The 18,132-nt window shown below is 36.6% G+C and overlaps 1 protein-coding gene across 6 annotated transcripts in view; it reads right to left on the bottom strand.

The window, feature by feature from the left end:
- Positions 1-18,132, bottom strand: part of Pak5 (p21 (RAC1) activated kinase 5) — a 320,360-nt gene that overhangs the window by 172,647 nt on the left and 129,581 nt on the right. For all 6 annotated transcript variants that reach the window (XM_063248705.1, XM_063248704.1, XM_063248706.1 and 3 more), the window contains one exon: positions 12,445-12,592. The gene's annotated coding sequence lies outside the window, so the exon portion shown is untranslated. The remainder of the gene's footprint in view (positions 1-12,444; positions 12,593-18,132) is intronic.

Here is an 18,132-nt window from a genome sequence, read left to right as displayed (position 1 = left end):
ATACAGTTGGCGGCCAGGAGAGTTATGGTTATTTATATTAAGTTTCCAGTAAAAATCGAGCCATCATTGTAGTGATAAGAATCAAAGGGCACTTCAACTGAGGAACGTTCACAGTATTTGGATGTTTTCAGTATTTACTGAGTTGCTAAGCCGCAGAGGCAATACTGACCCCACCTTTCACTCCCCTAACATTTTACTTTCTTCAAGCACCTTTCACTTCCTTTTACAACAGAGAGTCAGCAGAACAGGTGATTGCACTTCACTTTGCACCAGCAGGTTAGAAAACGAGATCAATGCTGCACTGCAACGTGTCGGTAACACAGCCGGAACTGACGGAGGTGACTTGATTGCTGGGTCAGGTAACTTCAGTTTTGCCAAATGAAAATTTCATGGAACCAAAAGCTAAATGTCTAGTGAAGCTTGCTGTAATGACACTTAACTTGGCAATAAAGAAACATAATTGGAAGTTGACACAAAACCATTTTCTTATTTTTCCTGCACCATAAAAAAAGTTAAGTGCTCTGTAGGGAGTCTGAGTGTTTTTCATATTTTATGTTCTGAGTGTTGTTTGAATAATATAGAGATATAACTAAAGCTTTGGAGTAAGAACAAAACCTTTAGGAATGCTGTGTCACCATTTGTGATAACATAGCCATCTCTCCTATGTCTGTTATACTTCAACCAAATGTTGGATGACTTTATCAGTTGCAGTGATCAGTTACTATTTCCACATGTGACCGGAATACATTTGCCTTCCTGTCTTGGCATCTTCATCGCCTTCCTTGGTAACTCTTTGGGTTTTTACTGTAGACTCTCCTGGACTCACTTTCTGCCCTGGAGACCTGATACTGAATAAAAGTACTTCCCAATTGTTTACTGCGGAGGCTACCTATACCTGTTTGGAAGGCAGTAGACAATATCCATAGAAACAAATTTATACCAGTAAAGAAATGTGTGGAGTCCATAATTTTTGAATCCTGTTGAAAGTTTATAAACTTACGAGGAAAGGCAAAGGGTCATCATGCTATGTAGTTGCCAAAAATGTGCAGGCTGGGATGGTACAATGAATATAAGGGATGTGCGGACATAGAAAAAATGCCTTACAAGTACTACACCTTCAAAGGTTCACCAAAAGCCCTCACTTTCTATAATGGTGAGACAAAGTTGTAGTTCCCAGGAGGAGAACCTGAAGGATCTAGAGCAAAGTGGAACACCCTGCATCACGAGGAATCAGAATGTGTTTACCTCCATCCACATGCACTTTTCGTGGAGAATGTCCAGTGGTGATTGGAGATGCATAATAAAGCATCCTGATCTTCCCACCTGTGGCACACAGAAATAACTTAGGACTTCCTACAAATTACTGAGTGGTTATCCTTGAGCTGCAGAATCAGAAAGTTAAGGTTCCAAACTATATTTTTCTTAAAGTTCTACCACTAAAGGTTAGACCAAAGGTTAGTTTTGTGTTTTTAGAATTATACAGAGATGAATTCGTATATATTTACTTTTGAGTCTCTGGTTTCTTTGTGCAATATAATGTCTGTGAGATTCAACTATATTGTTTTGCATATTTATGGTATATTCTTTTTTTGTTTTGGTGTGTTGTATTGCAGAGGATGAACAAACCAAAATTTGTTGCTCTTCTGATACTGACCTTCTGACTTGCATGTAGTTTGAGATCATTATGCACAGGCTTGTTATCCACTAATGTTTTTTGGATATATATCATATAGGTGCTTATTACTTAGTCATAGTATAGGCGTGGGTATACCCTTATTTGGTACAGGATCCATTAAGCTTCTAAATTTTAATAAGGGAAATTTTCAAACAAAAAAATCAAAGGCAAACCTATATAAAATAGAAAATTTATTTTACTCGACTTTACATAATCAATTTACCATGCAGGCAAGGTTTCAGGCTAAAGACTTGTAAAATCTGAACTTATCTGCAGGTTAGATTTGGCTTACAGGTTACCATTAGACACATCTTGTCTCCCTAAAATCAAGATCCTTGGTGCCTGCACTTTGGTTTGCAACATTTAAAATTAGGAAATTTCATCATAGAAAACTTGAGATTTCAAACTTTTATAAAACAGAACAGAAAAAAGCAGAGCAGAGGAAAACAAAACTGTGATAACTGTTAGACCTGGTTAAGCCCATGTTTCCAAGAGTAGCAACAGATTGAGGTAGCAGCTATGGCATTTGGACAGACCCTATTTCTCTAAAAGTGTCCACCTCTGCCTACCACTCCCCATACTGCCTGCTCTCCATGGACATGGTAACTCTGTTGTACCCTCTGAATTGCCATCAGGTTTGTTTGTATTTCTCTCATTTAGGATATAGAGATTTGGCATTTCCAAAGATGAGTATTCTGAACACTTAAACATTGGTCTTCTTATATGTTAACCTTTGAAATGTGTGGAAATCTTTCTAAGAACTACTGTACACTACCCTAGTTTCAAGAAATGACTTAAATAAGAGACCATACAGTGTATTTGAGTATGTGTGTGTATGTGTGTGTGTGTGTGTGTGTGTGTGTGTGTGTGTGTGTGAAGTAGGTAAGAGGGATATGTGGAGAAAGGAGGCAGCAAAGCTTGCTTCATCTAAGAGGAACAATTTAGGGCATACACCTACAGGCCCTGTCTTCTGATCAACATCTGCTAAGCGTATGAGCAAGATATTTGACAAGAAAGTAGAAAAACAGCTTGTCTGATCCATTCAATTAAAGACTTCCTGGATAAAACTCAATTCCATTTTGATTGATGCACTGGGAAGTTGCTAATTGCTTTTAGTCATTTTCATGCTGACAAAGATGTTAGTAAGGAGCCAAAGTTATTTCATTTTAGGTAGTATGAAGTCTAGATGATTTAAAGGATGGTGCTGCTGAAATTCACATATATCTTGGATGCATTAAAGAAAATGATGAATTTTGATAGGCTCATACTTAGTACATGAAATATTCGTGCTCCCTCCCTTCACAGAGAGAAGTAGACAATAGAGAAATGGAACCTGGAGTCTAAACAGGGACTAAATTAATGAAATAAACAAGATAGCCTTGAGGGAATGTGAAAATAACAACATCATCTGGAGACCAAGCATTAGGTCCTTTATAAAGCAAAGTTGGGTTGTTGAGCCTACCAGGGAGACCATGGAGGAGAATCCTGAAGAGAGAAAATATAATCGCTGACTCTAGAGGAAGCAAAGACACCCTGTGTAGGAAAATATGTGCAATTTGGGCCCTGAGTCCTGTCATACATTAATGTCAATAACCAAATATTACCTGTAACACAAGGAGAAATGCCAATAAAAAACAACAGCTGACAAAATGGCACATTGTTTTTTTAATTTTTTTTAAATTTTTACTTTATATATTAGAATTAGCAGATAAATATGAAATAACTACATGTAAAATACAAAATAGGATAATGAGGAGCATAAGTTGTCATGATTCATTTGTCATCTAGGAACTGACTTAAATGCAGAGACATGGGATGGGACCGTGATGTTTTAGGGTTAAAAGCTCTTGATTGCACCCCACTCTAATTGCACAAATTGTGTAATATCTCAGCCAGCTGCTCAAATGATGTATTTTGCAAAACGAATTTTGAGAATCTCTTAGTCACTGTTGAACATTCCTGTAGCTTCAGGTATTCTGACTGCTACTTTAACTTTGCTACCCTGTGCAGCAGGTAAGCCCATGTTGCTTCTGATAGTAAATCCTGCTACTTAGCTTCTGTTCTTGGTGCTATCATCCAAGTGTTATTGGGATGATACTCTCAACTACCTACCAGCTTTACAACCTTCTCAAAGCTTTAATACCTTATTGATTTTGTGAAGGGGTTAGAGGGAAGACTGGATTTAAACCTATTCTAACATGCAATCTAACATTCCTCCTCCCTGAGACAGAGTCTTATAATTTGCTAAATTTTCCAGGCTGGGTCAACGTGTAATCCTCCTTCTCAGTCTCTCTCTGGTGCAGACATGCATCACCATGCCTGGTGATATTGAAGCTTGAGTTATGAGTGAGTGCCTCAACATCAAAGAGTACCCTAGATCCAGCATTCCTTGACCCCTTTCTAATGCACTCAAGGTCTTCTCCCAAGTAGGTTTCCTTGGTTTGGATGGCATATACTTTAATTTTTCATGGGTTACACTATTTATTGTTAGAGAAAGTCTGAAAATTCTATGACAAGAATGTGTTCTAGTTATCAGTTTGGAGGAAATGAGGAGAGATAGAGGAAGATCTTATGGAGAGCAAGTGTCATTTTATAAGGCACCTGCTTCAGTGAGATTCTTGTACACCATGGACCAAGGGAGGCTGCCCATCTCTGTCAAGAGAGTGCTGTGCCTATCTTCCAGGATGGGTAAGGGAATTTAGCATTCAAGGTCCTCTAGCTCATCCACCCAACTGAACTAATCACAGGGCTCAGTGTCCTAGCTGTAGTCCTGAGTTTGAAAATGAAGACCTTACAACACCCCTGTCAACCTCACAACCAGACTCCAAGCTTGACTTTCACTGCAGTTTGGCTTAGGACCAAACATAAGTTTCTTTTAAATTTGCCACAGATATCCTCTGGCTTTTAGAGCGTGCCTTTAATTGACAACCCAGTGGCAAATGATTTTCTTTTTGTGGATCCAAAGTGGCCAGCCTACCCCATGAACTGCACAATCACTGACTGCTCTGATAATCACTGTGTGTTGTTGCCACCAGATCTCCACTTCCCTGCTCTTTTCTATCAGTTGTAATCCAATTTGCTATAGGGGAATCTCAAGGAACTGGGCTGCTGCTTGCCAGAATTTATTGTCATCTCAATTTATAACTAAAAAAAAAAAGTGACCCCTATTGTTTTCAGACAGGGGAGCAATCTAATTCCCAAGGCATTTATCCACAGGGCATTTTTTTTCTACCACTGTTTTTAAAAATCTCCCGAGGAAACTTTGAGGCAAAATTAAGTGTTAATGCTTTAATCAGAATATGAAATCCTAAAGTGAGAGATAGAAGAAGAGCCAGGAAGGAAATGAACCAGAGAAGGGAGGGGAGCAAGACAAGAGGATGTGGTTGTGTTGTGGCCACTGTTCTCCTACAAACCTTGAGGAAATACAAGCACAGGTCAATGCATGCATCTATTGTGGGACTGTGGGGAGTGAGACACTTCTGAACATGCTGTGCAGAAAAATATGCCTGGGAGAGAGAGAGACAGAGACAGAGGCAAAGACAGAGACAGAGAGGGTGAGACAAAGAGAGAGAAAGAGGGAGAGAGAGAGAGAGAGAGAAAGAAAAAGAGAGAGAAGAGAATGAATTTATCTGCCTTGTTCCCTTCTTTCTTTCATAAGAGTAGGATGCAAGATCTAGGTCAGTTCTCAACCAGGTACAGATTTGTCCCTCAGGAGGACATTTGACTAAAGGGATCTTATATTGAGGAACATTTTTCATTACTGTAACTGGGGGTGCCACTATAGCTAGTGTGTAAGGACCAAGGATGATGCTAAACATACTACCATGCACAGGATGGCATCACACAGCAAGAATTTTTTAGTCCATAATGTGATTTGTGTTGCTACTGTATGGATCTATGTGATTGCAAAACCAAGAGAATTCTGAGAAATGTATAAGATGCACTGAATAAAGCAACCTCACACACACACACACACACACACACACACACACACACACAGAGAGAGAGAGATGAAAGGTACAAGAGGAATTTCACAGAAGAGAAAACACAAATGGAGAACTAAACATGAAAAGATGCTGAACCTCATCAGTAACCACGGAAATCAAATTATGGTAAGATTCCATTTCACACTCAATTGATTGGCAAAAATTAAGATACTGAGACCACAATGCTGAGAAAGAACAGTGTTCGAAGGGAATACTCAGTGCTTATCAGGAGTGCAAAATGTGAGCGGCTGTGTGGGAAAGAGTTTAGTACTGCATTGAAAAGAACAGGCTTGCATTTAAGGTGACCACTTATACCACTTTGTCTGAGATTCTCCTGGTTTTAGCACTGACAATTTTCCAACCTGGGGAACCCCACATTTTTAGGCAAAATACAATGATTATTCACTTGTATCTTTTATCCTGGTAGCAATCTACTTCTGTGTATATTGCTCTGAAAAGCTTTTGAGGGCACCAGGAGATATAAAAACAATGATTACACTGTCATTGTTCATAGTAGCAGAAAACAGAAGCACATTAATGTCAATCTACTGGAGAATGGATAAGTAAACTGTGGTTATATTCACACAAATAGGATATTATTAGGTTATATTCACAGACACAGGGTATTATTAGGTTATATTCACACAAATAGGATATTAATAGAATATTATTTATATCACTGAACATAACAACATAAATAAACTTTAAAAACATAAAATTTGAGTTAAATGAGCAAATCTCTATGATTACATTCATATTAGATCATTGCTATAACATATTTTAAACAACAAAAACTTGTATTGCATATGAATGTGTGCATGTTTGGTCCAGTTTTTAAGCAAGGGAAGAAAAGATACAAATTTAGAATAGTGATTATCCTTGGAGAGGGCATGTAGAGAGGTAATGGGGAGAATCTCTATTCTCTAAAGAAAAAAAAAATAATTCACTGTGAGGTACCTAGGACATATTCATTGGATTTTTCAATCTTTGTTATCAGCTTTTAATAACATAGCATTTAGCTTTCTTTGACTATTTTATTTTCTCTTACTTTGTATCTTTGTTTTGAAACATTAATTTTTATCCACTTCTTAGAAATGGAGCAAAGAGTTACTAATATATTCAGAAATAAAGAATGCATTCCCTCTGCTGGAAATGGTGGGTGTTTTAACCTGGTTCTCCATTCATGGGTCTCACCAGCACATGTGTCCACAGTTGAGCTCCTGTTCCACTTCCAACGTTCTTGAGAAGTTCCCAGCAGGATGCTAAGATGCAGTATCTGGTGACTGGGATAGCACCACTCAGAAAACACATGCCCACAAGAGCAGTGGAAACAGCTTAGGAAAACAGTGGGATGGGTGTGCTGCTTAATTCAGTCTCAGAGTGAGGAAAGCCAAGAATTGGAACTTTCCATTTTGTACACATATCCCAATAAAAATACACTGCTCATAGTACTGGACCTCACAGACATACGCCCAGAAACATGGCCTTCTGACTACCTATGGCTTTGCCATAGGTAACCCAAAGTCTTCATTAGTTTCCACAAAATAGGTACACTCTGTTTAGTTTAGATTGCTTATGAAAGTGTGGCTTAGAAAGTGCCCATCGTGTACCTTGTGTCATTGCAGACTTTTCCACAGGCACAGCCATTTTCTGAAAAGTCCTCTCACTCTGACCAATTCTCACTGCCTTCTTCACACACCTACCAAATACATTATTCCCTCCCTCACCTTTTGAAATAAATACAAATCCTTTTGCAAGGTTATCCTGTAATTTTGTTGATCATATTGCTGTGGCAATCTGTCCTTCACCCATCCGCATACCACATCTTTACTCTTCTTCCCCATTGCTGGGCAACTGTTTGTAAACCTATTATTCCACCTGAAAATTGATTTTCATTTCATGAGTTCTACATATTTTGCATTTTTCTTGTTCATCACCTTTCTCTCTCTCATGATGCTTGCTTTCTCCTTCCTCATGACTAGTTGCCTTCATTCTCAAGTTGTTTGACAGCATTATAAACTTTATATTTTGTGTCTTACAACAGTGTATGCTCTCTTTTTCACCTTAAATTTCCTTACTGTCCTTTGTCTAGGGGATGCCTGCTCACTCTGCAAGCTTTTATTTGAATATTTGCCTCTTGGTAGACTGTTTTCAACTCTGTTCTTCTGCTGTTGTGGTTTTGATGTAAAACATTCCTCCAAAGTCTCAGGTGTTCAAAGGTGGGACTTTTGGAAGGTGATTGGATCCTAAGGGAGATATACTCATCAGTAGCTGGCTTGTAATACCTGGCTCACAATTCATCAAATAAACAATAGCTTTTTAAAATACGATTCTGATCATTAGCATCATCGTCAATCCAGTGATGGATTCAGAGCTGAATATTTTGTTTGGAGATGGCCCCTGACGTGAGGAGGTGGGTCCTAGGAGAAAATATTCTTGTCCCTAGTTCTGTCCTCTCTTTCTGGCCCTTTTCCCCTACTCTCTCCCTTCTGGCTGCTATGAGTTGAAAATCATCTTCCACCACCCACTTCTGCCATGCTGTTTCTGTTTTGGAGACGGCTGACCACGGACTGAAACCTCTGTAACTATGCGCAAAAGTAAACCTCTCTTGTTTTAAGTTGTGGTTGTCACATATTTTGCCCTGGAGATAAAAATCTGGTCAAAAAATTTTCATATGCCAATTTCCTTTGGTGGTGTGACTTAGAAACTCCTTTCATCAAGAGATGAGGTCTATGCCATTATCTCTTAAATTTGTCAGGATTTGTGGTTTCCTTTAACCTTTACCCTGTTGCTGAATGAGTGCTGGATAGCGTGCTGGAAAATTGAGTATCCCTGGTCAGAGTAGTGGTTGCTCTGAGCCTGGGCCTCAAGAAGCCTTGTACATTTCACTCATACTTTTGAACAAATGATTCACATCACTCCTTTGCCACAGAAAGAATCATGTCTAACTCTCTGGGAAACTGAGTAGCCCCAGCCAATTCTGTCAATCACCAGATACATGAGTGAAGCCATGTTATATTATGTAGCCCATATGTAACTGCAAAGGACTGAGCAAAACCTACTAAGGTCAGTCAATAATGGCCCAGAGTATCAGAATTTCCTAACTCACTTGTGAACTCAATAGCAACAATATATGATTATTGTTTTATGTTACTGAGTGATGGAGCAAGTTGTTATGCACCAACATGTGATAACTCTTTCCTTGTCCCATCCAATAGCTGCAACATACTTCCATTACATACTTTAAATTCAACTTCTCCTTATCTTTCTCTTCCAAAAATGTGTAGCAGCTTGAGATCATGGACAGTTTTTTTCTTGCATTTCAAAATTTAAACAATACTTTTAAAAAATATGTGTCTGAAAAAATAGCAGTGACTAATGAGTTAATTGATAATTATCAGTTGCAAAATTATTGCCAGTTTCCTGGGAGATAGTTTTGAAAGCAGACAAACCAGGATTTGAGTTTCAACTTGATTTCCTACATGTGCTACCTTAGAGAATTTGGTTCACCTTGCTCAGACTTATTTCTTCATCTACAAACAGAAGACAAGAATTATGTAAATACTATAGGACTGCAGTGATGAGACAGAAATAGTTTTCCTTCTCTCTGCCCATCTAGCACAAGGTGAGTATTCAATATACAAGAATTAAATGATTAAAAGACATCTAAAGCATTTAGTATAGAACCTGACTTATAGTTCATTAGATAAACAATAGCTCTATTAATGTGATCATGACTGTAACACCATCATCAGAATTGCTGACAGTTCTTATTACAGAAACTGCTGGTGGCCTATTTACATTTGGTTGGCATTCATCATTTTTGAGCATGCTTACCTAAGGGTGCTCTCCAGTGGCAAGAACCTGGCCCTCTGCTTGAGGGCTTCTTCTTGCTACGGATGTTCTCTTTGTTTCCATGTATGGTAGACCATAAATCCAGGGAGTTAACACTCATCTGCTTTCCCAGGGGAGCAACCCTCAGCCAAGGAAGATGGGAGTATTTGGCCAAGTACTCCAATTCCCTTGCCCTTGGTCAGGGTAAATCCAACATACAATCTATATTGTATCCCAGAATTGCCTAATGGGATTGTGTAAATTTTGGTCATAGTAGTGACAAGAGTTCTCTTTTATTTTTCTTCTTTTCCCTGTCTCATATACTCAGTTCCCTACAGAGGCAAATAACATCACCTCTAAAATAAATACTAATATCCAATTTGTTTTCTCAACAGCTGCTTCTGGAGTAATCAAACTAAGACAGGATCCTCTTCCTGGTTTATTTTATGCTTATTGCTTCACAATCTGATTATTTCCCTTAGAAACTTTGATATCCTTTCAGTGGTCTCCAGTTAATCAAATAATCTAATCCCATAGATTACAGAATCCAACTCAGAATAATGTATATGAGCTTTGGATCTTCTCTGATGTTCTCATTCTGATCCATTTCTCTGAGTGTATGAAGACAGAGTTAACTTGTAGTTAATTGGGTATCTCTGTACTTATTTTGCTGGATACCTGGAACCTTGTCATTGATTCTAGACCATGTCAAAAGTGAAAGGTACTAGGTAGTAATTATAAGGAACTGTTAAAAATCCAAAACTCCCCCAGAGCTTGTCTACTCTGTTTATTAAAACCATACTGATTGATGGCCATAAAGCTTGCTTTTAGCTACCTGAATCAAGGGTATGAATAACCTTAAGGAAGCTTGAGCCTTGACTTTGCTGAGACCAAGGTATTACATGTACATCCCTTGTGATGGGGTAGGACTCTGGGATTCTTGCCTAAAGGATTTCTCTGATGTTTCCAGGTGCTTAGTTTCTCCCACTGTACCACATCTTTCACACCCTTCATAGCTTAACATATGTGTGTCTTGTACAAATGGGTGACAATGTGTGACACTATATAAGTGCTATACTAAGGCTGTCTTCTGATAGTCAAAGATTTTCCAGAGGAACCTGGGATAGAGCAAGGAATATTTTCCACAACATTTAAGTTTAGGATCTTTTCAGACTGTTACGAGAGTGGAAAAGCAATACCACGTATTTTATTGAGATCTTAACATATATTCAGCCAAGTTATCTTGGATAACTCTTTACAACAAGACTCAAGGTGGTCTGTGCCCCAGCAATGGCTGATAGCTTCTTGCAAACTCAGAGGTACCTGCCAAGGTTAGTGTATTTATTCATCATCTGCTGACCTCCCCTGTAGGCTTTGAACAATGGTTGTGAATTCCAAGACATGAACTGTTCATCGCTGAATATGATAGTTTTTTTTGATAAATTTTGTTTAAATTCATACATTCTCTTTCTAAAATACCAATTCTAAATTGTATTTTAGGTTTTCCTTCAATATTCTATCCAGAAATAACTTAGTAGGAATATTTTACTTTTGAATTTGTGTTTGGCTACTTAAGCCACTAGTGCTTAAAAAGTTCCTATGCTTCTTATTCAGAAGGACACACATGTGGCCTCTCAGGGACTTGGGGAACATTATTCATAAATGTCAGGGCCCATGCAGAATGCAGAGGAGTCACAGGTACATGCAAGACTCACATCCCTAAGTGTTACAAGATTACTCCACTGGAGTATGAATGGAAGAATTCTACTTTTGTTTTTTGCACAATTTGACTTCAACACACTCTATGTTTCAGAAGCAGGCTACAAACACATATACCATAAATAATTTTCTCAAGCAGTGGAATAAATTACTGTTTGTGGTTGTAAATTAAAATGCAAATAGATGCAGATCTGACCTATGGAAATTATGTTTGGAGATTCATAAAGAACATGATTTTCATCCATTGTCTAAGGAGGATCTGAATAAGTCCCATTTCCAAAGCAGTAAGCTAGCTTACCAGCATTTCTTATTTGGATGAGAGTATGGTGTGTCATTTTCCATTACTGAAACCCCTAAAGCTCCTACTAGTTAGCAAAAGTAAAGCAGAATTTATTTTATTATTAATATAATGCAGCTTGAATACCCAACACGGCTGGGACTAGAAGTGTTTCTGATTTTAGTTTTCTTTGAAAATTTGGAATATTATCATGGACTTTACCGTTTTCAAGCATCACTAATGTGAACATCTAAAACTCAAAACACTCTTGAATCTGAAACTTTTTGAGCAGTAGATTGGTTCTCAAGGAATCTGAGATTTTGGAACATTTCAGACATGAAGTTTTTAAATTAGAGGTGCTTAACGTGTATGAATTCTTCCCTTCCTCTCCTACTGGTCTCTCAGTGACATCTACCTTTCTTGGAATATAGTTAAGACATATTTCCATCTTCACAAGGCTTTTCCTCTTCCTCTCCTACATCATGCTTCTCCAAATCCCTTCTCTTTAAGTAGTATGGATTTACTTTCCAACTCTTTACCACATGTCCTAGATTATGGCTTCTGGAAAGTAGTGTCTTCCAAGGTGATTCTTCAATCATTTAATTCTCAGATCAGATATTCTGGGTGATCTGTTCTGACACCCCAGTTAGAGTAGCCCCAAATCACTCTTCACGTCGTTAACCTGGTTTACCAGGTAAGCACCATAGTGACAGCAGGTTCTTTTCCTTCTACTAATGGTGTTACCCCTTTCATTAGAAGGACAATTCCTCCGAGGATATGCATTTTCTTTTTGTTCACCATTGTATTCCTAAGGTCTAAAAGAGTTCACAGGCATGCAGAGGTCAACAACTGAATGCTTGTTAAGTAAATCTCTGCACTTTTCTGCTTTTTCAGTAATGTATAATTTAAAATACAATTAAAAGGGTAAAAGCAAATATAATTTATTTTCCTACCTTTTTTAACAGTAGCTGTTGACAAATTAAATACTCCAGAAGGGGGTGGTTATTCTTGTTCTGTATTTTTTCATTGGATTTCTTCAGTTTTTTTCATTTTTCCTCAGTGTTCATTTTGGCAAGAGGCAGAATTCACCACAGTGTATTTCTGTAACAACATGGTACCAGGATGACTCAGAACCCCACCAACATTATGCTTTGTTTAAAAATAAATATATAACACCATTTACTTTGTATTATCCTTTGGCCAGTATACCATTTCGGTATTGTTTCTACATTTTCTTCAGGCATGCAGTTACGTATCTATGTGTATTTCCTGGGCACCCCTGGGTGGTATTAAACCCCTTATACAAACACTTAGCACCTGCCTATGTCTACTCAACAGCACTTTCTTTACTCTATGTAATCATTCCATTGTGAATTCTTCCTTCTAATACATGGCAAGTCCTTTATCCCCGAATCTTTAAGGCCTAGATCAATAACTGATAATTGTACATTGTTAATGTATTTTCTCATGATTAGTAATAAATATATACTGCAAAGCCATTTCAAATACTGAAGCATGGTGCCTAGGAGAAACTCAGAGCTAGATTTCTGCAAATTTCTGTCTCCAACATGTTCATCAACTAGTCAATAGAGAAGCTTATTTTGTTTATATCTTGAAAGATACCTTACTTAGTATGTATTGTTTATTTATCAACATGGAGTTTGCAGGGAACAGCGCTGCAACTCACATTTATGCAAAACTTATTCAAACTATGTCTTTTTTCCACAAGGTGCATCACAGTCTTCTGATGCATAAGACACTAGAAAGTCTCTCAGTGCTATGAACAATGGAGTTACTGACACATGGCACAAATTTTTTTTTTAAAAAGCATGAAAAGGCAAATATACAAACAGGAAATCCACAAACAGTGAGGATCAATCATTTATATATTGGTTGAATCAGTGTCAAAGGTAGATCCTACACATTCTTAACTATGCTTATATTTAGCACGGTATTTCCCTTTAGATAAGCAGTAATAAATACTATAGATGGGATAGGAAGGGACTACATGATGTCACATTCTTCCTGAAAGATCTAGGAGCAAAAATCAATTATTCTTTCTTAGCCTGTAACATAGTCAAATTACAGATTCCAGGTTTATTGCCTGGTACTTATCACTGTTCAAATCTCAGGCAATCCAAAGTTTTCCCCAACATAGTTACAGGATGATATTCCATCTTACCTACTATAGATCAATCTAAACTATTCCCAGAAGACTGATTCAATTTTTTACTGGGGCAATAAGAAATACTTGCTTTGGGGGCTGGGGATTTAGCTCAGTGGCATAAGCGCCTGCCTTGTAAGCAGGCAGTCGTGAGTTCGATCCCTGCTACCGATAAAAAAAAAGAAAAAAAAAAAGCAAAAAGACAAAAAAAAATAATTTAAGAAATACTTGCTTTTGTTCCATTATATATCAATATACAGCATCTATACTGTAGATATTCAAGGCACATACTTAACAGGCATATACATACATACATACATATATATATATATATGTATGTGTGTGTAATATATATATATATATATATATATATATATATATATATATACTCTTTTTGTAAAAATGCCTGTACTCTCTGATGTAAAGAAGAGCTCTATTGCATCTGAAAAATGTTTATGACTCTTTTAGGAATGTAAACTTATATTTTAGATCTGTTGCAAAGATTTTCCAATTAAGTTCACTTCTAAATTTTTTTGTATTTTAAAATTTAAATTTATATTACTATATATTTGATGTATATAATAAGTCATTCATCATGGGGAATTCATACATGTGTCTTAATTCTTATGTCTCCTTCTCCCATGCAAATTCAACCTTGATTTATTTGTAGTTCATGGAATGTAATTTTTTACTTCACTTTCTTCTTATACATATATCCTATGTGCTAAACTATCATTTCTAAGCATAATAGGACTTTCTACAAAGTAATGCCTTGCACAGATCATAGAATATTTTAGAAAGGCCTTTGAGATATAGTGAGGCCTTGAATTTTATCCTCAGCTCAAAAAGAAAGGGAGGAAGGAAGAAAATGGTTCTAAAAGCTTGTATACCTCTAATGCAAAATTGAATAAAATACAAATAGACAAAATTTGTATTCAGAGTCTTAAGATAGTCTCCTTGTATATTTCAGAGCATCAGAAGCTGGGTCACTTTGTCATGGAATAGAGCTATAGGCCTGATCTAATCATATCGATCTACTGCATAACAATAAGAATTTAATATATTTTGCAAGAGTAATATTTTCACCCAGGAAAATAAAACCAAATATATTTTACTTATACTTTATTAATACCACTATATTACATTTTGAGTTTTACCTAAGAATTGGTATTAAAATTTCATATTTACACTGAAAATAACCAGATAATCAAAGAAATATCAGGTATCACACAATGAGATCACTACTAATAACTCTCCTCTCAAATTTTTCTCTTTGAGTGTACATCAAGAAACCTTTATCTATATAGCTTTAAAAAATCTATGCTACCATGACTTACTTTAAAAATTTGAATGTTTTGCATACTATGTTCAGATAAGAGCCAAGCCATTCAGAAACTGTTGTTAATGTACATCTTAATATGCAGTATTGATGTAATATTTGTATTTATAACTTTCAAATGGAGGGTTTGGCTTTGTTATCAACAGATTGGTTCACTTTGTAGTAGCTGCAATATTTCCTAAGAATACTGACTCATCTGAAAAATGGAGACACATTCTATTTTCCACAAGATAGAATGGTCTTAGAGATAAAATGGAAATGGCCTACGTGAAGTAAGTGGTCAACAGGAAATAGTAAAAACTGCTAGCTCACCATTTTATTAAGTACAACCAAACCACACACCCTTTTAGTCATTGAATTTAGTTCTTAAAACCAAACATCAGTGGCCAGTCACTTCAAAATAATTTAGAAAAAAAAAGAGTCCTAGCTCGTCCACATTTTGACAGAGAAAGAAAAACATCTGTATGGTTGTTGTGTATCATATAAATAGAGAGTTTTTGTATAAGTGAAACCATTATATACCATTTCTTATCATAGATTCCAGGTTTCTCAGCCCCTCAATGTTGGATGTGTAGACCTGTATATGGCACAGAGATGATCATTTTGGGCACATGATCAAAAATTGCAAAAACTCATTACAAATGGCTCCTGACTCTGAGATAAGGATATATTTTGGGCTCATTGGTAAATTATCACACTTTGAAATTCAACTATGCAAGAAACAGAACAAAAATTTACTATCACCTGTGTTAGCACAAACAGTTGTAGTTTCTACGAGCTTTCTTGTTTTCCATATTGAATTCAAGGATAAATGACAGCATTCACAGAGACATACTCGGAGGTGGTCAGAGGCAGGGTGACTTGGGTTCCAACCACTTGGAACTCTGCTAACGTCCACTACATTACTCACTTTTTCACCCACTTCCCTTTGTTCTTAGAGAAGCTGATTTGCAAGTGGTGGGTTTGCTAATGTGTTCTGTGCCATCATGTCAGGAAAATAGGACTTCAATTTTTCTTAAAGAGCACAAGCTTAACACCTCAGCCTCATTGGTACTGACTTCTGGCCAAATAAACTCCAGTGGGTTGTAATGTTATGAAAGATGAAAGTCTTCTAATAACTTGGAGGTATGAGGGAAAGAGGAGGAAAAGAATCAATTGTATGGAGAAACTTTAAGACTCAGTTTATTTTAACATTTTTTTAAGGATAAAATCTCCCCTACAGGAATTAATATGGATTATTCTTCTTGAAGATAGGTCTTTACCGCTGTGGCATTTGCAATAGCTTTTTCTTTGTGTGTACCACATAAAGTGGATAATTTTATACTTTCAAGTAGATGCTACACTCCTCACTTAATAGGTGAGCTCCAGATATACAAAAGGTTTCATTATCAGGTTTGACAGTGTAGGAGCCAGGCAGAAAACAAGCTAGTAAAGACAGTTTAATATAAACCTCCTCTGAGAATTTGAAAACAACATCACATTTGTTTCCTGCTACTCATCTGGCCCCCCTGTGATCTCTGTCTCTATACACACTAAAATATTCATGACCAAAGCTTGGCACACTTTCTTCTTTCTTCTCTGTTGGAAAAAGGTATGTTCTATTTCCACCAGAGAAAACAACATAATGGAAAGACTCAAGTTTTGAATAAATATCTTTGGTGCAGCCGAAAACCCAGTCCACTAAAAAATGGATTTCCTCTCACTCAACGTAAGATAACTGTGACATATGGGAATGTATTTTTGCAGTAATTATTCATGCATTTGTCAACTGCAGTGAATTCCCTCTAGGGAAACTTTTCAGTGCCTACAGAACTACAGGCTGTTTCTGGGTTTCCTCAAATGCACGATTGAGCAGTATTTTGTTCATCTTTTCAGGTAACAGTGAAACATAGTTTTCAAAAGCATTCTCACTTCTTCTACAGGCAAATATCTTGTTTGAATGTCTAACTTCTATTTATGAGAATTTCCTCTGAGACAAGAGAAGGATTGAAATTTTAGAACTGTCGATAATCGCATGTAAATGTTCATTTCATCTAGTACAGTAGCTTATGTTAGCTTTTGTTTTCATGGTAAATATTCTTTATACTGAAAAAATCAACAATACAGTTTGTATATACTAGTTTTCTTGTCCAATAGAAAAAGCATTTATGTTATTTATAAAATGCCCGGCTTCTTACTCCATTGATACGTACCTGTACTTTTAAACTTAATTTGTTAAACTATTCTATATCAGGGCTTATTTATGTTAACTCCTAGCTAATGATATTACATAAAGTATTTTGAGAAGATTACATGAGTCATGCATGCATAATCTTAAGTAGCGTGCAACACTTATTTTAGAAAAGTTAATTTATAAGTGTCTAGGTTATAGAAAAATCAAAATAGGTTTAATCTGCTACAGAAAACAGTAAAATACAGCAGATCAAAACCTGATGGGTCATATTTCTGATATGAAGATTCTATGACCTCCATTTTCATGGATATTCATTTGTCCTGGCTAACCCTGCTAAGCTCTATCCTATGACACAGGACAAAATAGGAAAATAGTGCAAGAGAGGCAGACAGAGAGAAGAGAGAAGGAGAAAGAGAGAGAGAGAGAGAGAGAGAGAGAGAGAGAGACAGAGGGAGACTGAGACTGAGACAGGCATTCCATGTTTATAAATACTCCTAATCTCTAAAGAAATATTTCATAACTGAGGGTTTTAATTGTAGATACCTGGGATCATTTTTTATAATTCAAGGTTTCCACAAAGTGAAATTGAAGAAAAGTTACATTATTTCAGTTGTTCTTTATTGAGAAAGAAACACCAGTGATATTAGGATAGTGTGGATGCTTAGAAGGATAATATTTATGTTTTCCCATTAGATCTTATTACATTGCAAAACCAAGAAATGCATCTTATAATACCATACAATTACTTTATTTAGTGCTTTGATAACTCTTTGTCAATTAGTTTCCTTTACAACCCTAGATATTTTACTTTTTCCACTGTAAAAGTGCATCCCTGCTACAGTAACATAAAAATTCCATTTGTAAATATACACCTAAGAGAATAAGCATATACTTAGGAAATATTGTAAGTCCTGTAAAATGAGTGCAACATATTAAGTATGTTAATAATGTATTTAAAGATTCAC

This window comes from Cavia porcellus, unplaced genomic scaffold (assembly GCF_034190915.1).
Source record: "Cavia porcellus strain 051 isolate PalLab524CR breed Dunkin Hartley unplaced genomic scaffold, mCavPor4.1 scaffold_5, whole genome shotgun sequence".
Classification (NCBI taxonomy): Eukaryota; Metazoa; Chordata; class Mammalia; order Rodentia; family Caviidae; genus Cavia; species Cavia porcellus.
The sequence above is the reverse complement of the archived record's forward strand: the minus strand, read 5'-3'. Positions and strand labels throughout refer to the sequence as shown.